Source organism: Nematolebias whitei, chromosome 1 (genome assembly GCF_014905685.2).
Source record: "Nematolebias whitei isolate Nwh7 chromosome 1, NemWhi1, whole genome shotgun sequence".
In the NCBI taxonomy this organism is placed as follows: Eukaryota; Metazoa; Chordata; class Actinopteri; order Cyprinodontiformes; family Rivulidae; genus Nematolebias; species Nematolebias whitei.
In genome coordinates, this window is record NC_056498.1 from 26,864,141 (window position 1) to 26,889,873 (window position 25,733).

A 25,733-nucleotide genomic window follows, 5' to 3' on the forward strand; every position below is an offset into this window, starting at 1 on the left:
CAATACAAGGTAAATGAAAAGCCTTACAAATGTTTTAAGACGTTTTGGAAACTCTTGCAAATACCGTTAGCATTTGTCGCCAACACGCGCAACTTACTGAGATGCATTTTCTGAGCTGAACCCTCTGCGTACAATACACGTGTACGTACGCGTGAACGGACGGAGTATACTGGAGGCTTTAAGGTAAAACTTTGAGAAGCTTCCCTTTGGTGAGGTATTTCACTCTTTTTAGTGAAAATGATCCTGCACCGTCTAATTTTATTTTTAATTTGAATAAAATCTGACTTAGAGCTTGGAGGAATGTTTTTTCTCATTTTCCGTGTGTGTTTTTCTTTTTGCCAGCTTGTCATTTTTTCACACCCATGCTGCTTGTCAGTGCCAAAACAATACGTGAGAAACTGTAAGCACACTGGCAGTGACACTTTTCATTGCACAATTATATTTGAAACCAAAAGCTCAGAGCTCTTCGCAAGTTTTGGTTTCAACCGATTCAGATAAACAGCAGGTGGCCTCATGCTTCGGCTCAGGATGATTAGAAAAGTTATGGTGACTTAACAGATGGTTTGAATCAGAAACATTTTCATGAATCCTTCAGATCAGTCAATATGTTCATTCATACTTTGAAATACACCAAAACACCCTCTTACCTTATGATCATTGTTTGTTCAAATGATATATTTTAGAAGTCTTCTGCTCTTGAACAGCAGACCAGTGGTTTAGATCATGTGTTGATGCAGATACTGCTCCTTCATAGCCCGATGTTAAATTGCACTTCCCTCGTGTGGCTGGCTGCCATGACCTTTCTCCCCTGAGATAGGACTTTCGGTCACCATCTTCTTTTTTTGTCCTCTCTGAGGAGCTAAGTGGGGAATTGGAAATTCCCTCTGTGTGTCCGTTCATCTTATGAACTGGATAACTTGAAAAATAAGTGAGGTACCGACTTCTATTTTAATGTGTGGCTGCATCTAGCCATCCATCCATCCATCCATCCATCCATCCATCCATCCATCCATCCATCCATCCATCCATCATTAGCTTTTCATTATTAGAGAGTCAGAGTCAGCTATTCTTTATTGTCATTCCATCACATGTGGTACATGTAATGGAGTGAAATTATGTACACAGGGTCCCAGTTACATCCAACAATAAAATGTAAAAGATAAACAGTAATAACATCTAAGATACGAACTAAGAAAAATGTCAGCTAATTGATATTGATATATAGATATCTGTATTTTATTATTTTATTGCTCTTTTATCTTGTATTTCTTGTTCGGTGACCTTGAGTGTTTTGAAAGGCGCCTTCAAATAAAATATATTATTCTTAGTTGTTTTTATTATTATCTTTTACCAGTTTCTTCCATTTTGGGTCACGGGGGTCGCCGGTGCCCATGTCCAGCAATCACTGTGCGAGGGGCGGGGGACACCCTGGATGGGTCGCAAGTCCGTCACAGAGCCACATAGAGACACACGAGACAAACAACCATTCACTCTGTCACTCACACCTAGGGACAATTTAGAGTTACCAACATGCATGTTTTTGGTCTGTGGGAGGAAACCTTAGTACCTGGAAACAACCCACGCATGCACGGAGAGAACATGCAAACTCCACCCAGAAAGGCCCCTGGACCGGGATTTGAACCAGGGACCTGCTCGCTGAGAGGCAGCAGCTTTACCAGTTGTGCCACCGTGCTGCCCGTAAGAAAGGTCTATATCAAAAATTGGGTTCCATCCATCATCTTCCGCTTATTCCGAAGTCGGGTCGCGGGGGCAGCAGTTTGAGCAGGGAGGCCCAGACATCTCTTTCCACATCCACATCTTCCAGCTCTTCTGGGAGGACTCCAAGGTGTTCCCAGGCCAACCGAGAGACATAGCCTCTCCAGCTTGTCCTGGGTCTTCCCCAGGGTCTCCTCCCAGTCGGACATGCCCGAAGCACCTCCCTAGGGAGGCGCCCGGAGGCATCCTTACCAGATGCCCGAACCACCTCGACTCAACAAAAATTGGGTTGCCGACTTCAAATCCAAGATGGCCACTGCCTAATCATTAGAGAGAACTATTTTACAAGTTTTTATACTGCTTAAAAGTGTAGTTTACTCAAATAATTGGGATGGCCAGGGATTAATCTATAGCAGCTAAGGCAACCATTGGCCAACCCCTGGCTCTGTCCTAGCGCCTTAAGGTTGATAAAATGGATCCGTGCACTCGCCAGTATCGGTCACTCTGCAACACCTTGGAGAAGCACGAAAAAAACCCAACATTTTTTTACATAGTGTAACTCCTACTCACTTGAATATATTGCACCAATAAAACATTAGGGTTTAGGTTTAATTCCAGTCCAAAAAAAAATCTCAACAGCCATTAAAATTCACTAATCAAGTCCCCCAGCAACAATTCAATTCAGTTCAATTCAGTTTATTTATATAGCACCATATCACAACAAAGTTGTCTCAGGACACTTTACAGGAACATTCACATACATAGAAAAGCCAATTAGTAAAGTTCTCTATCTAAGGAACATGGAACAACAGGGAACATCGGCGTACTGCTTGTTTAATATGTCCATTTTTTCAAGTGCCAAAGAGAAGAGTAGAATCATAAGTATCCAAGCGTTTTCCAGTACTCTATCTACTAGATCACACACAAGTTAACCAATGGTTTTGCGTCAGCCACGACTCAAGACAACTAATGGCCCCTACTTTTATCGGTATTATTGTACCAATGTAGCCAGATGTTTATACACATCATGAACTTGAATTTTAAATTGATTAAGCTTTTGATGATTTGTTTAAAACATTCTTTTTCCAGGGTGAAAAGAAATATACAGCATTTCAACTCAAATTGCTTTATTTATATAGCACTAATTACCAACAAATATTTGTCCTGGAGCACTGTACAGCAAAATAAATTCCGAGTTCAAAACAGATACGTTTTTTTTAATTTATCTAATTACTGTCAATTCAATCCAACTACTATATAATACAACATTCACATGCTGTTCATTATAAAATTATAAATATTAGAAAGGTTTTCTTTCAACAAAAGCCAACAGTTTGTGTTAAATCCTCAGTTTAGGCAATTCTAACATGATGTTGAAGATGTTTGACCACAAATTAAAAGACTGATGAAGACACAGACTCGAAGTAAAAAGGTAAGTGCTTTTATTTACAAAAGTGCCGGGAACGTTCTGGGCTGTAAGGGAAAAGGGGACAAGGTGAGTATGGGTAGCTTTCTGAATGATCGAAGAATGGAAACTGTAGTTAGTCCTTTTTCTGGTTGTTTACAGGTCGTGTGGAAGAGGAAGGAGAAACTAGTCCAAGATTTTCAAATGGAGAAGAAGCGTGATCCAGAAGGGGTGAGTGTTGTTAGAGAGAGGAACAGGTTGAAGGCGCTCAGTAGTTTTGATACATGCTGATATTTGGCGATTGCAGGAACAGGATTATGACAGGGTGAGGTCACAAAGAGCGAGGAGGTCGCAGAAGACACGGAGGAGCAAGACTTGAAGGACACAGGATAATAACAAGGTTGGTCAAAATTTCACAAGGGATGTGTTTTACCAGCTGTCACTTAAGTTACCAGAAGGTATCATAATGTTCCAGCGTCAGATGAATGTCTGGCAGGAGTCTAAATACTCAGAGCAGTATTCAGAATCAGGTGCAGGTGTGGAAGGGTGGATGATTGAAATGATTAGTAGCTGTGGAGAAAGTGATTATGGTTGGAAACCTAGGAATTCCACAAATCCTCTCATCCTGAGCAGTATGGAGGCAACAGTGAAAAGAAATGACTCTTTACAGAGGAAGAAACTTCTAGCAGACCCAGGCTAACAGTGGCCTTGCCTGCTGAGGTTAGAGAGGACAGGAAAGAGACACAGACAAACACTAAAGGGTTGGTCCATGTAGGGTTTCCTATGGGAAGATAAAATGACAAACACAGGTGAAGGATTGCAAAATTGCAGATACAAACATGGAAGTAAGTCAAAGAGACAAGACAGCAGTTTGAGGAAATGCAGTTCTCCCTCTACTGCTATCTAAGCTTACAGAGGCATAAATAAGGGATAGCTTAGGAAACCCAAGCCAACCCTAACTATAGGATTTATCAAAAAAGAAAGTCTAAAGCCTGGTCTTAAAGTAGACAGAGTGTCAGTCTCATGGACAGAAACTGGAAGTTGTTTCCACAAAAGAGGAGCCTGAATCAACAAGTCAAAATTACACATACAAGCACAAATACAATTGTACTTCACTTAAATATTTTAATCCATCGTGATGAAGGTTAGAGAGAGTCATATATTTCACAAGACCAAGGCACAATACCTTCTTGAGTGTGGCAATGTTTGACTGCAGCACGTAGGTTTTTTTTTAATATTTTCCTGCAAAACAAAAACATTTGACAGTATTCTTGGATTGACCAATACTCTGTCACGTCCAGATGAGAGAAAATTTGTAAGGATGTTAAGGAACAACCCAGAAACCCTCAAGGCTCAAGCCTACTATGATTTGAACACTGCTGGAACCATCCATCCATCCATCCATCCTCTTTACTCACTTCTTCCTTTTCGGGTCGCAGGCATCACTGGTGCCTCTAGAAACCAAATATCTGTTGTACACAATTAAGTCAATTTTGCATCACCATGGGCTGAGAGGGTGCCAACCAAAAAAACCCCCACTGTACCAAAAGTAAAAAGTTTGTTGTATAATCATTCCACCACCTCCGGCTGTGTATTTCATACCTAGGTCTTCAATAGTGTCCTGCCTGAATTTATCTACCTCTAAATACCGTCATTATGACACCACAACTACAGAAACTGCCAATAATAAACAGAAATATGGTTTAATATGTGCCTGCATCTCAGACCTGTATCTCATGTAGCGAGAATGAATGTCATTATTAAAGCAAGAAACCCAATTAACACAGTTCAACAAGTTTACTTTTACTGCAGCCACAGCTTCACTACATACATATTTACCAAACGCATTAATATGGACGTAATAAAATAAAATAAAATAATTGAATAAAATGTATTTTACTCACCAAAAGTTTTGACGCAAACTCCCTCCTCTTCCTCTCTTTCCTCACTCAGAGTTCAGTTCCTATCCTACAGGTCACCATGGTGTTTCCATTTCAACAAAAAGCCATTTTCTGTCACCCTGAAAGCTAACGCAGAAATTCGAGTCTGCTCTGTCATATTTCTGGCATAAGTTTTAATTTGCTTTAGGGCTGAGAATGTCCACTCGACATTTAACTTGTGCAGACTCTACAGATTCAGTTTCTGTTAGAGAATTTTCGGTCAAGGGTTATGAAAGTTATTACATTTGTGGCTGAGAACATTTTCCCCTCCTGCCATGAGAAGATGCAGCTCGACTGTCTCCTAAAACTCACTTTTATCTCAGACTGGAGGCTAACTCACGATGTCTCTCCGTTGCCCATAAACCATATTTGTGCAGACAAAGAAAGCTGTGAGTTAGGACCACAGCTGGCTTGAGCACGAAGGAATGCCCCTGAACTGTTATTGTTATAAAACAGACGACACAGTTCGAGGTTCACTCTGTGACTTGTCTTCATGCATATGTATGCAACATGTCCTGAATGCTGCCCTTGCAAGTAAAAGCCGGTTAAAAAATCTTAACCTGCCATGAGTTGTGGCTCGTTTGGATAAACATTAGTGAACGAGAATATTTTTCTGTTTCCTAGCTCTGGGCAGTATGCTCTTTGACCGTTCAAACAAATGCCTGCTAGAAGGCCCTGGTGTCACTAACTCAAAATCTGATTGTTTATAGCAACAGTTTCATTGCCATTTCTTTTGAGCTACAGATGCCTGCACTGTTGATCCTGAAGGCTCCGAGGCAGATTCCTTTGACCCTAGCAACACATGATGGTTGAAATATGATTGGATAAAAGCTCTATGTAAATAAATGCTATTGGAAGCAGTGCAACCAGGAGAAAAGCTATGAAATAAAGAGGACATTTCAGACTAATATAAATAGATAGAAAAGAATGTGATGGACTTCTGACCTGTCCAGGGTGTACCCTGCCTCTTGTACAGTAACTGCTGGACATGGGCACCAGTGAATCCCACAACCCAAAAAGGAAGAAGCAGGTAAAGATAATGGATTGTAACGATTTACCAAGGACCCAGAATAGTCATGAACCGTAAGAGCAACCACACAACCAGGAACAGTTTTAACAGTGTTTATTTACAAGTGAGTAATATGCAAACATTCGAATTGTGACCTTTGGAGGAAGGGACTGGAACCCTGAAGTCAATTGAGCTGTTAGTAGGAGCCAAGTGAATCTGCAGATGATGACAATAACAAACAGACCACTTACTTGAAGCGAAGATGATAAACTCCGGGGCATGAGGGTCCAATGTTCCAGCGTCAGTTCAGTGAGGTCCCAGGACAGTCAAGGGATAACTCAAGCAAGTGGGGAAAGCAAGGAGGGAACGAAGGAGGTATTCAGAAAACGCAGGAGGATCCATTGTGTCGAAGGAGCTCAGGAGATTCTGTGAGGCGTAGGAGCAAGGAGTTAGAATAAGCACAACTCTAGAGAATACAACGAAGGGGCAAGAACACACTACATCAGGCAGACTATGCACCAGTGTTGGGGTGGTGTCCTCAAGTTCCTTTTATACACCTGCTGCCCATCAGGGTAAGGATCTGCAGGTGCGTCTCCAGTGGCGACATCTGGTGGAGAAAGCTGTAGGAGCAAAACTCTAGGACTCCAACATGAATGGATGGATGGAAGAAAAAATATACTGCAGTGTAAGTTAGTGACTCTGCTTGCAGAGAAGGCAATGCTGGCCCTGATGGTCCACCACTGCATTCCACCCTTACAAAATGGTTAAAATAGTCACTGAAAGCCCAACGTTTATGTAAAAGTAATGCCCATGATAAGAGTATGTACATTTCTGACTGTTGCTGCAGTAGTATTTGTGGCATGTGTTTGGAGAAGATTTATTAGGAAGTAAAGGCTCCGGCATGAATTAAAATTTATAGACATGAAAATTATAACCATGGCGTCTCCGTAAAGCCCTATCATTTAAAGACCTTGGGCTGTAAATCGAGTGTGCAGCTCCTTAACTTGTTTTAAGATGGGTCACATCCTCCGTCCTCTTGGGAACAGATTGAATCTGATACTCAGGACCTTTAAGAAAAACACAACACTAAACTCTGCATGTACAGCCACGACGAGACTGCCCTTTATGTAAGTAATAACCAATATTATTACCCAAGTTCTCATAAGAGGATGAAGCTCTCAGAGGACAGATGATGTGTCTGTATTAAATTAAGAAAGCCTTCAGATGCAATCACATCACTCCGAGCATCTGTGTTCCCATAATTATACCCGTCCCAAAAAGAGAGTTGTAAAAGCAATCTATGCCATTGCTTATTTACTATCCCAGCACATGCAGTGTCAATTAAATGTGTTTCCCAATAGGTCACCAAACTGGTAAGTGGATTGATTAAATTGTACATTTGAATTTAGTTTTTAATTGTTTGTTTGATGTGGTGGCAATGAAATTACAATTTCAGTCCTTTGATGTTTATTCTGATGGATGAGAGGGCTGAGGAGAAAAGATGCTAAATGTGGTCTAAATTCAGGACGTTTTTCAATTAGTGCCATTGACATTACATTGGATGTTGGGATTATTTTAAAATTAAGTGTGCTGATGCATACGTTTTGAAGCACCCATTTATATGAACACTGATTCAAGGTTCACACCATTGTTTTCTTGTTTATATTTTATTTTGTATGTTTTTCAGCATCTAACTACTTCAGTATACGATCAGCAATTTTAACTCTCCAAGCACCAAAAAGCTTGTTAATGAGATAGGTATGACTTTTGATAATTATTTAGTAAAATTTAAGTTACAAATAACTTAATACCTTTTATTGTGTTTGTTTCACTGATATAACTTATTTTGAATTTTAGCTAACTTTACCTCAAAGTTTTTGTTTTGCTAATTTTTGTTTTTTTCTATGACAGCCAGGGAGTAATGGACATATGCGTGGTTACCACAGTGACCCCGATGGGCCACTGGCAGCAGTGTGAACGTTTCTTTTGTTCTTTTTTCTCTTTACACATCTTTTACACAGTTCAAAACTTCTTCAGAACACCTCAAGTTTTATTTTTGTTATTTTTGCACTCATGTCTGTGAAGGCATGTTTCGAGTAAAATATTTTATCCCCCAATCCCCCTAAAAAAAAAAAAATTTCTTAGTTTAAAAAAAATGTTTGCAGTGTTAGTCTTGTACCACTGATCAGGCAGGCAAATATAACACAGTCAGAAAAAAACAACTAAGTCTAAAAACAACAGAATAATTGGTTTTATTTTCAACTAACCAGCATGAAAAAACAATAAATGAACCACGCAGAGAAGGTTGCTTAAAGTTTTGTTTGTTTTTTCTTTCCCTCCTTGTGAAAGTTTCATCTTAAGGTGTCTGTTATCGAGTCAGACATGAATAATTCATCTCTGCATTGGTGTTCTGGGTAATTTGTGTCTTTATTTGGGGTGGTTCTGTTCAGACATTAACAGGCGAATGTCTAGATATATTCCATGCAACCTCATTGAATTAAAATTCATTATTCCGCCACCAAATGTGACCATTAGAGGAAACGGATAGCTTTTTAATTGTCTGACTGTTTCCGATACTTCCAACACTTTCACTGACGGTGGTGTCATGAAGTCTGGCTGAATTACTTCTCCTGCTTTATTTTGATTTGAGATGCACATTAACTGCCTCACCTTTTTGCACCTTTCTTTTTTGTCCTCATATTCTCGTTCTTTTATTGCCCCCCTCTTTTTTATAAGGATTATTTAAAAGTAAATCATGTGTGAGAATTAATGCTGTCTCTCAGGGAAAGCTTCTCTTTGGCAGGCTTAAAGGATTTTAGATTATTCACCGGCACATTTTAAAGCATATTTTTCTCTTGTTGGCTGTCAGGTTATAAAAGAACGCTGGAAATGTTTATTTTTCAGGTAGCAGAACTGGTGCACTTGGCACCAAGACACCCTAGGCTGCAGCTCAATGATTGTCTTTGTTGTTGTATCATCTGTTCTGCGGTCATATGTTTGGGACACTCGGGTGAAGAAAGGAGCTGAGCTGTCACCTCACATGGTAGTGGGTTGGATCAGATGACGCGTGAAGATGCTGGAGAGACCTGGTAGTTCCAAACGTGTAGTGAGGGTTTACTGAGAATGCCTGGCAGAAGAACCCTTCAGTAAGATTTTCAACTTGCACCTCCGAGAGAACTTTAACTACACACTGAGGCAGGGGGCACAGAGTTCAAGTGAGCCATATTCCACACCTCTGTTGTTGAGGTGGCTGCCTTGAGCTATGGCCACAAGGTTGCCGATGCTTCTCATGGTGTCCATCCTCAAACTTGGTGTTGGACACCCTTGGTTAGGGAGGCTGTCTAGCTGAAGAAGGAGTCAGATTGGGCCTTATTGGCCGGCGGGACTCAAGAGGCAACAGAGAAATACTGGAGGGCCAAGTGGGCCACAGCCTTAGCTGTTGCTGAGGCAAAAGCGTGGATGTGGAAGGAGTTCTATGAGGCCTTGGATAGAGTTGATGTCCCCCTCTTCAAAAAGAGGGACCGTAGGGTGTGATCCAATTATGGGGGCATCACTCCCCTTAGTCTCTCTGGTAAATAGGGATGCACCGATCCACATTTTTTTTTACTTCTGATCCCGATACCTACATCTGGATATCGGCCGATACCGATACTATGCCGATATCATAATCATAATTGATTTTATGAGGCTGTAATAATCTCCTCTCAATTAGTTTGTACAAATATATGCATGTATGTCCAAAAAGGCAACTTGAGGTAAGTTTTATTAGTGTTGGATAAGTTTTAAAGTTAGAATTAAATTCTGCTAACACAAAACACGTTTTTTTTTTATTCCTAGCTTTAAAGTGGATATTAATGTGATTAAATGGTTTCAAACATCTGCTAAGTTTATGGCATAAACCAACACAGACATGTTCCTGTTTTTAGTATTTTACATCGCTTTATAATATAGCTGTTTTTTTTTTTTTTTTTTTTGGTAATACATATATAATTTTATTTTTATTTTTCAGTTCATATTCTTTTTTTATGATTGTCTATTCAATTCAGTTTATTTATATAGCGCCAAGTCACAACAGAAGTCATTTCAGGGAACTGTACTGAAACATTAAAATAAGTTAACAGAAACATTCATAAAAATATTAATTTAAGACTATTTATCTGAGCAGACTGCTTTGAATTTGACTCCATCACAGAACTCTCATCTTGAGCTGATAAATTTCTCCTGGAGGGTAAATGTAAACTATATCTTGGCTGCAAATATTCAATCAAGCTGTGAAGCAGACAGTCTGATTTCAGTCAGCCACGCTCAGTCTGCTCCTCCGAGACGAGCAGACTGAGCGTGGCTGACTGAACTCAGACTGTCTGCTCCGGACTGAACGAGGGAAACGCACTGCTGAAGCCACGGAGCTCGAACTTCCAACATAAAACTAACGTTACCGCGGTGCCTGGCTAAACGATCCTCGTGCGCTTTAATGTGGTGCTTTGTCAAATGTTCATTAAGTTTGTTGTATTCTAGGTCGCGACCGAGTTTCCCCGTCTTGGTACAGCGGCTCTGCAGACATTGCACGTTGCTGTCTTGCAGTGTTTAGTGTAAAATTCTTCCACACAGCGGACATGTTACGATGAAAAGTTGGTTAGCCATTAGCAACAGTGCTTCTCAGTGCTCAGCCCTCAAAAGAGTATTTATTCACGTTTTAGCTGGCTGCAAACGATGAAATGGATTTCCTGAATATGAGGCGGGTTTTGTTACTCTGGGTTTCATGAAACATGCCTTCGTTCAGGAAATCCATTCCATAGTTTGAAGTCAATCTGCAGAGTAGGTCATCAGACACAGACATGCATCATGGATCGGAAAGATAGACAGGTTGGATCGGAAAAATCCGATACATAAATTATGCCAGTATCGGAGGCCGATACCTGATCGGATCGGCCCCATCCCTACTGGTAAGTCAAGTCAAATTTATTTATAAAGCACATTTAAAAACAGCAGCTGTTACCAAAGTGCTTGACAATAAAGGTCTATCCAGGGGTGCTGGAGAAGCAAGTCCAACCTTTGGTCAAACCCTAGATCCAGGGGAAGCTGCGGTGTTTCGTTCTTGCCTTGGAACACTGGACCAGCTCTTTACCCTCACTAGGATCCTTGGGAGGGTCATCAGAGTTTGTCCAGTCAGTCTACATATGTTTTGTGGACTTGGGGAAGTCGTTTGACTGTGTTCCTCGAGGTACACTAGAGAGACTGTCTCTCTGTTGGCCTGGGAGCACCTTGTAATCTTCCCAGAAGCGCTGGAAGAAGTGTTTGTGAAAAACGATCTTTGGGCCTCCCAGTTCAAACTGCTGCCCCCATGACCTAACTTTGGAAAAAGCATTCATTCATTCAACCTTTATTTAGACAGATAAATCACACTGAGCCTCTAAGACTCATTTACAAGTGAGATCTGCTTAGACAGACAAAAAAAAGCATAGGATGATGATGGAGAATGAATGGATGATGTTCATGTCATGTATAGCACTGAGATAATGAATTGTAGAAATCGCTCAGCTAAGCAATTCTCATTGGTCTTGGCCTCACTCATGTAGTGAACTTGACCTAAGGTCAAAACCCTTGACCTTAAGAACCTTGTGGGACAGAAACTGTCATTTCATTGATTTGAATCCAGAAATACAGGTTCACCCATCCTGAGACTTCCTTTCTTGAAAATTCAAGTGAAAGAACACTCTCTTTTCTATTATCATTACTGTTTTACAAATGTTTGATAATCAAAGTGTTTTAGTTCAAACATTTTAGATGTTACAGTGAACTAATCAATTTTATTAACTGTAAAACAGTAACAATGATTTTTTAGTTGCTTATGCAAAGTAGAATTCATGTTAAGGCCTGTTACAGAGTAATTATGCATTTTCTGATTTCTGTCTTTGAATGAGCAGTGTACGTTTTCCAAGGTCAGGAGTCGAAGCAGACAAGTGTTGGAACAACTGTCTTGTTTTTAAATCCTCTCAGACGTAAACAGAGAAGTTGGCACCTGTTTCTCCAAACTCGCCCAAACATTTCTCTCGGCTGTCTGAAAAACAGTTTCAATCTGTTCTATAACATTCTTGCTGTTTTTCTGACTTCTAGTAACCTCTTACGTCACAAACCACACCCCTGTCTGGTCGACATTGACCAATCAGGGACTCCCAAATGAACCGGAAATAGAGCCCTTTAAAATGTCGGTACTTCCTAGTTCTCTCAGTTCTGTGAGCAGTAGTTCTGTGAAGTAGCAGTTCTGTGAAGTGGCAGTTCTGTGAAGTTTAAGTTCTGTGAGTTGCTGTTGGAGTCGGGCTGGAGAGTTTGCAGCTCCAGTCGTTTGGGAGAACAGAAGTCCAGCCATGATAAGGCTCTTACGAGATTGGGATTATAACATCTATTCCCTCTGAGTGGAACTCGGACGAACCCCACTCATGTGAGGTCCACTGGCTGAGGTGAACTTGTGTCAGACGGGATATCGTCACTACTTCGGACGAGTCACAGCCATCCTATGGAGACGCTGGACAGGTAGCGTTAACTGGAACTCCGTATCCGCTGATTCATCTTCAGAGAGGTAACGAGTCAAGTTCACTACCGAGCGTACCGAGGAAAGCTGGGTTCGAATGGAGAGTGTCGGTTCTGGTCAACACTCTCCCTCACACGCCATCTTTTACTCCCTTTAAACTTCATTTTCCATCTTTAAATTCTTCTATCAAGTAGAAATCATTCCAGATATTTTAGAAATGTCTGTGTAAAGTGCTCATCCACCGCCGTGTGGATACTTGATCATAATTGTACAGCTTGCTGATTAATTATGTTGTTATTTTCATATTTTGCCAAATTAATGTAAATGTTTGATGTGTTAAACTTGATTCTGTTAATAAATGACCCATTGTCGTGGTGAGTCAAAGATAATTAACGTCTCACGTCCACATTTCATTAAATTCAATGCACGTTTATATTCAGTCCAGAAAAATGAAAGAATCCGTTTTAATTGATGAATATATCTCAGCATCTGTTCATCTACACTCAGATTAGCCATTAGCTTGTTAATCTAAAAAAACACCTTATTTTTCTTCAAATTAATGTGATTCAAAGAGTTATTTAAAACGTGCAATATTGATTCATACCCTTTCACAGAACCCCGATTGTTTTAAAGCAATCTCTTGGGGAAAGTTTTTGACTGCATTAAAGGGATTTAGATGAGCCACCTGGATAAAATGATGGATGTTTTAATCTTACAGACAGCCATAGGTGAAAAATAGTACAAATATTTTATTATTATTATTTTCAGGCAGCAGAGGTGTTGCTTTGTGTGTCTATTGATCCTAAAACATTTTCTTTACCAATATGACTAATGATTAATTTAAATGCAGCATCATGTCTCTGATGTCTGCTGAGAACAGCGATCGCAATCATCAGCCAGCTTGATCTTAATTATTAGAACTCCATATTCTTTATTAGCCTAATAGTTCTGGTTCAGACCTGAGTGAACTCCTAACTCAGAAAGCCAATGAATATTTCATCAAACTGAACAATGTGGAAAAAGGAAACTGCGTCTACCAGCGTGAATAATGGGGTCAGTGTGATGCTATCAGGGGAAAACTGAAACGTCATTTTAATCATGCAGTGCTTAAATAAGAAACAAATTATTTTACATTTTCAAGCAAAGTTGCATTTCATATTTATGATTAAAGGCCCAGCATTTATAGAAGGATAGATATTGGCTGCTGACTTTCCTGCTAGTTTTAAACTGATGTCTAAAAGAAAAAATAATTGTATCCTTTTTGGCCTTATTAGTTATTATTAATATTAGTTATTATGCATAATAAATTGATGGAATTAAAATTTACTCACTATCTAACTTGTTAGCTTTAAAGGTATAAAGTTTAAATCCTTAAAGAGAAAGATATCTACCTAGATAGACAGATAGCTTTAAAGCTACATAACTAGCTTAGCTTAGTCTTAAAGGTAGATAGATAGATTGATAGATAGATAGATAGACAGACAGACAGACAGACAGACAGACAGACAGACAGACAGAAAGAAAGAAAAGATATATACTAATGTAAGTGAGTGTGCATATGATGTGCATGAATGTGAACATGTATATACTTACATAGGTGTGTATAAGTACACAGCACATGGTTACAAGTACACAGTGTATGGTTATGTAGTTGATGTGTAAGTATATTGTGTGTATATGTGAGATGAGTGCACTCTAGTCAGGTAATCTACTAACATGAACTCATGTTTGGTTCTCTGAGGTCTTCTCTGAAGAGTCATGGTAGCCATGGAGGTCTGGATAGAATAAGAGCATAAAAGGTTATGCACAAAACTGAAATAATACATATAATAGTAAAGTGAAATACGTACAACATAAGAAATAAGATGCAATTCAGTAATATGCTTATATACCTTTTCTGTTTTTCTTTGCCCTTCCACTTGTTTTATCTTGTCACAAAAAAACATGCCTCTAATTATTTAACTATATTTCTCTGCTGATGTAATACCAAACATTCTATATTTACAAGAAAAAAAAAGTTTTGAGCTGCAAGCTCACAGAACAGAAGAAATTAACATTTAAGCAGATGATGATCTCTCCCTCCTCATCAGTTTCAGTTCACTTCTTGCCTCATTCAGTTTCCATCACTGAGGAACTAAATATGTCCAAACTGAGTAGACAAACGCACCTTCGCCTGAAAGTCTGTTCACAAATCACAATATTAAATTAGCAAAACAACTCATAACTAGCTCTGAAAATATAAACTAAAAGGTCACCAATCATCATCCTGTTATGATTTCTCCCATTCTCTCTCACTCGCACCACAGTTATTCCCTATACTCTCACCTTGCTGTTTGTTGTTCTGTTAATAAAAGCTTGGTTTGGGTACTCATCATTAGTAAAACAAAACACATCCGAGCCCTATTTTTATTTTTATTTTGAACCTGGGTACAGTTAACAACACTAGTAAAATATCCTACCAATAACTAAACATTTATGATGGCAAGAATCAGCCCAGTTCAAACTAAATACATTGGTTCACACATGCCATATCACAGGAGAGCTCCCGGTCGATGGTGACAAGCTCGTGCTCTTCTTCTTCTTCTGTTTTAAAGGTGGTGCACTCGGTCTTCTTCTTCTCTGTCTGTAATGCTAACAGCAGCGCCAGTGCGACCAGCTACTATAATAGCTGTTGTTGCGCACAACATACTCACTTGCACTTTCTACCCGGCTACTGTTATAACAGTCTACACGCAACATTTTTTCTCATTCATCAAACGCTAAAATCGGGGACATTTCCGGGGACAGCTTTAGCTGGGGACATGTCGTCCAAAACTGGGACTATCCCCTGAAATCAAGGACATCTGGCTACCCTAAGCTAGATTGATGAATAGATGGCTTTAAAGCTAGTTTGATAGCTTTAATACTACCTAGCTTGATAGCCATAGGCAGATAAATTATTTTATTGATCCCGATGAGAAATGTAATGTCCATTAGAATTGTGCTATTACATTAACACATTAAATTAAGCTTAAAAAATAAATTAAATGTTTAGTTACGATTTTGTACATTACCACCAACATTCTGATTATAGACAATAATAAAAATAAACCTCAAAGATTGCTTACTTCAAAAATGCAGAGTGAATGTTTGTCTGTACAGTGTTTTACTCTAGAAACTGCTGTCACCACTAGTGAACTTTACATTTTTTATGAGCTGCCATGTTTAGTCAGAAAGCCCATACTGTAGATGCAGTGTTGGTGAATTTTTTTTTTTTTTTTTTTGTGTGTATTTTGACACAAGTCCCTGCATGGAGCACTGATTAGACAAGTCCAATTTAACCAGCATTGGAAAAATGTTTTTCTTTACAGGCCACCTGGCAGAAATGGCAGCTCATCCAAGCACTGCTGTATTTGTCACAAGTAATTAATTTCTTCCTTTATAAAATAAAATGATAAAAAAACACCAAGTGGAATGATGGGAAAAGGTGGTTCATTAACCCTCCTTGTCCACAAGCTTCCTGTGGCACATTTACAATGTGTTGGCTGCTGGTTCCTCCAAACCCTCATAGTAAGAAAATGTGAGGCTTTTTATTCTGAAATGGCTGTTTTTTTTAGGAGTAAAAGTAAATTTGCTTGGCAGCTCAGTTCCAAAATTTTCAAGATTATTTTGCTAACCTTTCACACTTTATTTTGAGCTTTCCCCAAGACACATTTCGAAGACATCTTCTCTCTTCATCATGCTGTCCTTCCTCCCAAGTGTCACTGTGTTCCCCTTTTTCTGTCTCCCCCCCTGTCACAATGCCACCAACTCTATGCTGGTACTTTTTCCTCCAGCTTATTTTTTTACCATTGACATTGAATATTCAAGGGATCAACAAGTACTTTCTATTACACGGGGTGTCACGAAGGGCCCTAAAAATTGTGAATGGAAGAATAAAATAACTCACAACAGCGATGCACTTTTACCTTGAACATGTTTTTTTTTCCCACTGTAAGCTTTATTTATTTTTTATCAGTAGATGCATTTGAAGGCTGTGCTCCTCTGTGTGCTGAAATATTCACAGATGTTATGACCTGACTGAGTTAAGCTTGTTAACAGTGAAAGAAGAAGCATCTGCACCTGTGAGTGTGTCATCACAATGAACAAGCAAGTCAGTTTTTTACCTTGAGGTGCCTTGACCGCTTGACTTGCTTTAAATCAAAAGAAATTGGCTTATTCATCTGCACTGAGCAAGGAAGTTGACGAGGTACAATCTGTGTGCTCGCCTCTGGGCAGCAGCAGGAAGTTTGGTGTTTATCCTTTTCAAGTCCCAACAATGTGAAAGATAGAGCAAACTTTTACTTTAAAATTAAATTTTAGGAATAAATAAACCAAAATGTACCTGGAAGTTTTTATGTTTTCACAAATGTTTTAGTTTACTTTTTTACTTTATGGACTTTGACTTAATGCAAATGTATTGGCAAAGCTAAATAACCAGACTACTACATGAAATAAAACGATAGCTAAATAGCAAAGTAGCAAAATGCAAGCTTAAACCTGTAAGTAGTAAAACGGTGGCTAAAAGCTAAACAGAAAGGCAGCACACATCTCCTGAATGAGTTGAACTTTTGATGTATGAGCTGCTAACTCTTAAGTATGCAGAAATATTTGCAGGGCAGAAATTCAGAGCTACTTAAAAACAGGAAAACAATTGCGAAACATTCAGACTAATATGAAACTCTCAAATCTAACCTCAGAAAGTAAGTGCTAATTAGGAAAAATGTCATGATTTGCATTCACTCAAGGACTGTTAGAGCTAACAGACAAACACGTGATCAAAAAAGTAATAGTTTCATGTGTGAGGAAAGTGGGAAATTGGAAATTCCGTCCATGAAAGTCCATCTTTTAACTTGAAAACTAAGTGAGGTACTGGCTTCCATTTTGGTGTGTGGCTGCATCTATGCGTAAAAAAAGTCATTATAAAAGATTTGGTTGCCATGTCAATATGTCAAATATTCAATAACTATATAATAATTCAATAACCAATAACTCCAATATGTCCAATATGGCCACAACCGTATAAATGTTTAAACTGACTACCCCAATTTTATGTTGAAACTTGGATTTCTAGTTTTTATCCATCCAGCCATCCTCTTCTTCCTTTTTGGTTTTGCTTGTGTCACTGTCCAGCTATCACTGTGCGAGGGGCGGGGTACACCCTGGACTGGTCCCTGGACAGGTCTGAGAGACAACAGCTCTACCAACTGAGCCACCATTCTCAGCCTTCTAGTTTTTAGTTTTTATATTACCTACAAATATATAATTTCCTCAAATAATTGGGTCAAAAGTAAGCAACCTGCTGAATTCTTTTTTGGTGTGTGGCTGCATCCAAGCGTAAAAATCACTATTGAAAATTGGGTTGCAACGACAAAATCCAAGATGGCCACTGCCATATATATGCATAACTGGCCACCTTATTTATTTGAGGAAACCATGCTCTCTATGTTTTGTATTGCTCTAAAGTATATTTGCCTCAAATGATTGTGGTGGGATTAGTCTATAGTGGCCAAGGCCACCATTGGCCATACCCTGGCTCTGCCATTGCACCTGTTGATGGATAAACTGCTCCCTCTGCTCATCAGGATCCAGCGCTCTGCAGTGCCTCATGCAAACAAAAAGAACTATCTCTGTCCTTATACATAGTGTAACTCTTACCTATTTGAATATCTTGCACCAAAATCTAGGGGTGTCCCCATATGTTTTTTTTTTTGTTTGTTTGTTTGTTTATTTTTTTCTAACAGAGCACAAGTACTTTAGTATGGGTACTTGCTGATACTGAGTACAAATACAGAGTAGTTAATAAGTTAGTACTTTAACATTACACATTGACTTTTGAAACTGTTTCTTTTATTAAGAGCACAACAAACTCCGCTTTCTTAACATCACCTGTTTATCTAAAAATGTCGCTAAAATATGGACTTATTGCCATGGATAAAATTGGTATCGGCCCAAATTATCGTAGAGTAGGGGGGTGTTTTTATGAGTACAAGTTCTTGAGGCTGGTGTCAGGACACCAATACCAAAAACATGTTTTAGTTGCATTTCCATTTTGAGCCTAATGCAGAAAAACACATTTCAAAAATTACATCCAGTATTCAAATCATTCAGCGACAGAGGACATTGGCGTACCATTATTTAAACACTGTTTTAAGTACTATCCCAAAGATAATAATTAAATTTCCATTGCAGGAGTCAACATGTCTTATCTGTACAAGTGTGTTAACACCATTAAAGTCCAGTCAATATACCTTCTGTGTTGAGATGTTTACAGGAGTGCTGTCCTTATGGCACAATAATATAATTACACAGTTGTTCTTGACTTGAACTTTGAAGATGTATTTAAAGTTGTTGTTTGGCTTGGTGTAAACCTGTGGTTCAGTCCCAGCACCACTCATTCATCTTCAAACTCATCACTTATATCATTCAGTCGTTGCATCGTCCCCAACCCCCCAAGGGCGTCAGAAGAGTCAGACGGTTTCTGAGGACACCAAGCATGGCGCCATTATCAGAACCCAGAAATGGATTACAACAATGGCCATCTCGTCACGGTCATTGTTCGCCCTGACATTTCATGGAAACTTATCTTCTCTTTGTGAAATATTGCATTGCAACATTCAGGCCATGATTGTTTTGCTGAACTGGTTGTTACTACATTAGCCATATAATTTCCCCTTTTTGTATCTTCTCTTTTTGTCCTTCTGCCTGTCAGTTTTTGTGCCTTGCAAGTGCAGTTAGTTGGTGTCAAATACAAATAAATTAGTGCATTTTTTTAGGTGCTTAAAATACCTGTAAAGCCAACTATGCTCTTTATTCTGGCAGGTGAGTTATTTAATGTTGGCAAAACATTGCTGGATATCAGGTCAACACATTTAATGTGCTAATGAGTGTGAAATTTAACACCTAACACACACACACACACTTATTTTTTATTTAATAGGTCTGGCATTCTTAAAGGGGGTGCATAAGAGGGACCAACTAGAGTAACTAGAGTCAGTTGTAGATATAGAGAACATCCATTGATAACTCTGTTTTTTGAAGTCCTTCAAGTAGTTCATGAAGTACAGTATTTTGCTAACAGGCTACATTCATGGTTTATGAATACAAGGATTCAAAGTGTTTATTGTCAGGTGCACAATTGGAAACAGGTTTCCTTGAGCAAAGGAATTCGAACTTGGCTATCCACATGAATGCCAAGCATAGACGGCGGGCGGCTGTGGCGGAGTGGTTAGAGCAGTCGTCCTCCAATGCACGAGTTGGGGGTTTGATTCCACCAGCAGTCACATGCCGAAATGTCCCTGGGCAAGACACTGAACTCCTCATTGCCTCCGATGTGTGTCCCATTGTTGTATGAATGTGATAAAGCACTGATTATTCTTTGTATAGAAATAGTAGAGTGCTGTATGAATTGGTAAATGAGGGCACAGATTGTTGTGTAAAGTGGTTTGAGTATCTTGATAAGAAAGAAAAGTGGTAAATAAGTACAGTCCATTTACCATAGAAAGAAAGAATGTTTACAAAAAAGAGAAAACCAAAGGTACCAATACAGTAAAATGTGCAAAATGTTAACTAAGACAATAAGGTGCAAATGTACAAAGAGCTTCAGTCCAGTTAGGACTTTTCTTATTGACAGTGTCATCTTCTGTAAAAGCTTTTATGTTGCTCGTAGTTTAGAAAATAACCAGCAGCGGAATGGGTTTGACACTGGTTCATGGTGCCGCCAATGGAGGGTGACAGATGCAATACGCACTAGAGTGGCAGGACTTTTTTTGTTTTCCAGAGACGGTTAAAAGAAGATGTGGATGAAAGGTTCATTTGGATCTGAAAACATTGTACTGGGAAGTCAAACGCCTGGCAAATATTTCTCCTCCAGCAGTAAAAGGAGCGCAGGAAGACCAAAATACCTTTCTTTTTTTGTATCTCATTAAGTGTGCCCATGCCTCAGTGTTAGTGCACCAATTATTACTATTTCATTCAAAATAGTTGTTCTCTATTTTATTGCACAGCTTTGAAATAAAAAGTATAAATTACTGTATACATCAAAATGTGTGGCTTGATTGGGATTAGTGTACTATGAGGTTTGGTAGTGTTACAAGATACAATGTGGACAAAGTTTAGTCAGGTCATCTGGACAGTTGTATTTTCTTTTTGTTGAAACGTTTCATCCTTCATCCAAAGGACTTCATCAATCCAAGGAGCCACAAATAAGCTCAGTTCCACAAGCAGCACACGCACATAGTGGACCAACCAGTTTGCTGGTGATAAGATGGTTTCTGGGGCCTACCCTCTTCTCCGTCAACTCCGTCTGAGGCAGCCATAGCCAAAGTGGTTCAAAACGTCAACGGTCGAATTTGATCCTCGGATTGATGAAGTCCTTTGGATGAAGGATGAAACGTCTCAACAAAAAGAAAAAGAAAAAAACATCCAGATGACCTGACTGAACTTTGTTGGATTTTTTTTACCTGGATTATTGAGCATGAACTTTAATGTGGACAAAATTAGCAAAAAAATAAACGTGGTTAGGAAACAACAGAGATCAATGTGGTTTTAGTACCTTTAACATTTTTTTTTACCTTGGTTCTCTTCATCCATCCATCCATTATCTTTACCCGCTTATTCCATTTTGGGTTATGGGGGTCGCTGGTGCCCATGTCCAGCAATCACTGTGCGAGGGGCGGGGTACACCCTGGACGGGTCACAAGTCCATCAGAGGACCACATAGAGACAAATGAGACAAACAACCATTCACTCTCTCACTCACACCTAGGGACAATTTAGAGTTACCTATCAGCCTAACATGCATGTTTTTGGTCTGTGGAAGGAAACCGGAGTACCCGGAGAAAACCCACGCATGCACGGAGAGAACATGCAAACTCCACCCAGAAAGTCTTCTGGACCAGGGTTTGAACAAAGGACCTGCTCGCTGAGAGGCAGCAGCTCTACCAGTTGTGCCACCGTGCTGCTCACCTTGGCTCTCTTTTTATTTCTAATTCAAAATATTGGCATTTGGTCTTTATCATCACTGTACTGTAGATTTTTCTTTAGATATACATAACTTATGGCCTTACATATCCTATCCGTACATTGCTCTACTATGGCAGCTGTTAGGACCTTCTGTTACTCCCCAAATCACTTAATAATGTTTTGGCAAATTTTCCAGAATATTTTTGAACAACTAAGAAATGTATATGACATTTATTTATTTTTTTATCTTAACCCTGACTGGCACCACACATACAACCAAAGTAACCTGCTACTCGGTTTTATTTAGCTTCTGCAGCCTGATTTTGACCGTAAGCCTCTAGCCGACTTCCAGCTGGGCTAACAGCCTGGGGAGTGTGTCATACTAGAGGAAATAACCCGAGCAAATCGATGGACTGTTTTTTGAAATGCCAATCAGACTTTGAACAGAGAGCAATTTGGATCAACCTGAGCTGTCTGCACTCTGAGGTGTAAATCCAAGGTCAGACCCTTTAGAACTCCACTGTCATCCAGAGTTGTACGGTTTGAAAGACCAGATGAGAATAACTCAAGAAAGAAACTTTGTCTAATGGAAAATAAAAGCACCATCCTGACCTTTTGTTTAACATGTTTGTAGTAGTTTGTCCGCCTTACGGAATTGATTACTTCATAAAAATAAATACTTTAATTATCTACATTCTGTAAATTAAACATCTTCTGCCCCGCATTACAGGTGATATTTTAAGGTTTTACAGCATGGGTGATGTACCATTTGCAGAAAAAGAAAATTATATTTTATGTTGTACCATTTGCAGAAAAGGAAAATTATATTTTAATGTTGAAAATGTTGAAAAACATTGAATAATATCTTACCTGTTGTAGATAGCTCTTTAAACAACATGAGGTGAAAAATAAATAAATAAATAAAATTCTGACCAGACTGATGTACCATTGACTAATAGCTTGTCCGAGCAGGGCTAAATTGCATTTACGCCATCTTAAAGCAACTCCAATCTTAAAAATCAAAGAAGTTCATGCAGACACTATTATTTATTTATTTTACCCATATTTAACCAAGCAAATACCATTGAGATCACAGCTTTCCAAAGGAGGCCTTGGCCTAAAGGCAACCTAACATGCATGTTTTTGGATTGTGGGAGGAAATCAAGAGTACCTGGAGAAAATGGACACAAACACAAGGAGAACATACAAACCACACAGAAAGACCCCAGGTCCAAATCGGGGATTGAACCCAGGACCTTCTTAGTGCGATGCAACATTTCTAAACACTGAGCCGTCATTCTGTCATCTCATTTTAAAGACTTTTCCATCATCATTTCATATTTCAGTGTCATCATTCACTACTGAAGGCAACAGGGGGACATTAGCATAAGGGTGTTTGTCTGAAATGTCAAAAGTATTTCATGAAACACGGGTATTAACCATATTCAACATGGCCAATGATAGAGATCAAAAGAGATCTAGATAAAAAAAGAAATCGATATCTAGATGAAGAACAACAAAGCTCTAGACAGAGATCTAGACAGAAAAAGGTAGGGATCAAATTAGATAAACATATCTAGATGGATACGGATAGTATTCTAGATAGATCAATCTAGATCTAGAAACATAAAAAGACAAAAATTTATAGAAGGGTGGCACAATGGCACAGTTGGTAGAGCTGCTGCCTCTCAGTGAGAAGGTTGTTGGATCAAATCCTGGCTAGGGGACTTTCTGGGTGGAGTTTGCATGTTCTCTCCGTGTATGCATGAGTTTTCTTTGGGTACTCTGGTTTCCTCCCACAGACCCAAAACATGCATGTTAGGCTGATTGGTAACTCTAAATTGTCCCTAGATGTGAGTGAGAGAACAATTGGTGGTTTGTCTTCTTTGTCTATGTGGCCCTGTGATGGACTTGCAACTGTGTCCCCCGCCTCTCTCACAGTGATTGCTGGACATGGGTACCAGAGCCCCCCTCGACCTGAGGAGGAAGAAGTGGGTAAAGATGATAGATGGATGAATGCAAATCTCAATAGAGCAACATATTTAGATAGGCAAGGAGATAGTAATGTAGATAAACTGACAGGGATCTGGGTAGAGCAGTAATTATAGAGGTTGGTAGAAATCTAGTGGGACAAATCTAGAGAAAGAGGTAGATATCTAGATAGATCCAATGATAAATATGTCAATAGAGCAACAGATCTAGATAGACAAAGATAATAATCTAGACAGGGTAACAGAGATCTAAATATATTAAGATATTGATAAAAATAGAGACAAAGATATCTAGATAGAGCAATAAAGACTAAGATTCAAAAGAGGATAAAATCAAGATAGGGTGACAGAACTAGTTAGATAAAGAGATACAGATGCAAATGAGATATAAAGGATAGGTATCTAGATACATGAATAAACAGCTGTAGACAGATGCGGAGATAGAGATCAACATACAGTGATGATCTAGATAGAGCAATGGGGATCAAGAAAGAGAAGATAGAAATCTAGATAGAACAATAGATGCAGATAGACGCCAATATCTAGGAAGAGCAATAGACCTAGATCAAACAATCAAGAGCTACACAGAGGGATTGATATTTAGATAGGTAAATATTTTACATCTAGAGGTAGCATAGACATAGTTTAAAAAAATTTCTCCAAACTGACGTTATTACAAGAACTACCTACAAAAATAATGTATTGATCATTTTCACAATCCCTACTTCAAATATCTGAAGTATTTGTTCATTTTTAGGACCTTTATTTGACATCATAAACACTGTTTTAAAGAATAATTTTTTCTTGGAGCTAGTAAAAAGAAGTGTGATTCCATGAAATGTAGGCAAGTGCTCAGCAACCCTTTTTCGGGTGCTTTTTAGGAGACCAAACAGCTCCCACAGACGTCCTCCAGCCAGTTTATCCACCTTTTATCGACGTTTCTTTCATGCGGTGAGGTGAATCAGAGAAACCTCTTGTTCTCAAATGCAGCATGAAAAGATACAACTCAATATCCTGGACTCACAGCACAAACTCAAGGCTGCAACACCACACCGAGGTCAGTTTGTATCGTCTGGGCTGGTGTTACCGGAGCATAGGGTGGAAAGACATTGATTTAAAAATGTTTGATTTTTAGGTCAGACAGTGAAATCAGATACATACTTTATATTTTATTTTAATACTAGACGTGTTATTATTCTAGTTTTAGAGTTACTATAACTCCAAAGTGAGATAAAGTGTAAAAATAGAATCAAGCTTTCATTTATTCCAGCTTCACTTTTTTTTTTTTTGCACTGTAACAAATATCCTGGTCAAATACGTACTTGGATCATTAGATTCATGGCCAAAGGTCCCATTCTGTTTGTTTCATGGAGTTTATCAATAATGGAAGAAAACTAGTCTCAACAGACTTAAAGCTGTGAAATATTATGTTACTTATTTTCTAAAACAATTTTTCCAATTGATATTTGAGTGTTTAATAAGGGGCCTAGGATTATTTTTAAGGAATGCATATGGCTGACTGACAATTTTTCATTTTTAAACCAAAATCTACTTATGTTGAGAAAGGATGGACAAACAATAAAAAAAAAAATGAAGGTGTTATCTAATGTTGTGTAGTTTAAATCACTCTTAGCTGCTACCACTTCAAAATTTAGCTCATTAACTTTAAGATTCACTACAGCCATTTTTGTGTCTGTTAAAGTCAATTAGCAATGATGGCCATCTTTCACTTAATTAACTCCAAATGTTAATCAGTTGTAGGTGCACATGAAATTATTACTTCCAAAGAGCTTATTTAAATGTCATCTAGTGGGTCATGAGATATTTTGCTGACAAACAGTATTAACTCCAAAATTTAGTCCATACGTTTTAGGCAAAAATTACTCACAATGACAAGCACTTGATGTATATGTTGTGAATGACTCTCAACTGCTACCTCACCAAGTTTTACAACACTATCTTAAAAACTGAGTTTTCAACAGTTTTGTGTTTGGTCATTTGGCTTAGCTTTGGCAGCCATCTTGAAAAGAGTTGATACTAAAAAGTAATCATTTGTAGAAGTACGTCCAATGATTACTCCCTGAAGGTTTCATTCAATTCTGTCGTGTGTTTCAGGAGATATTTAGCTAACAGACAAACAGACATCACTCTAATTAGTTTG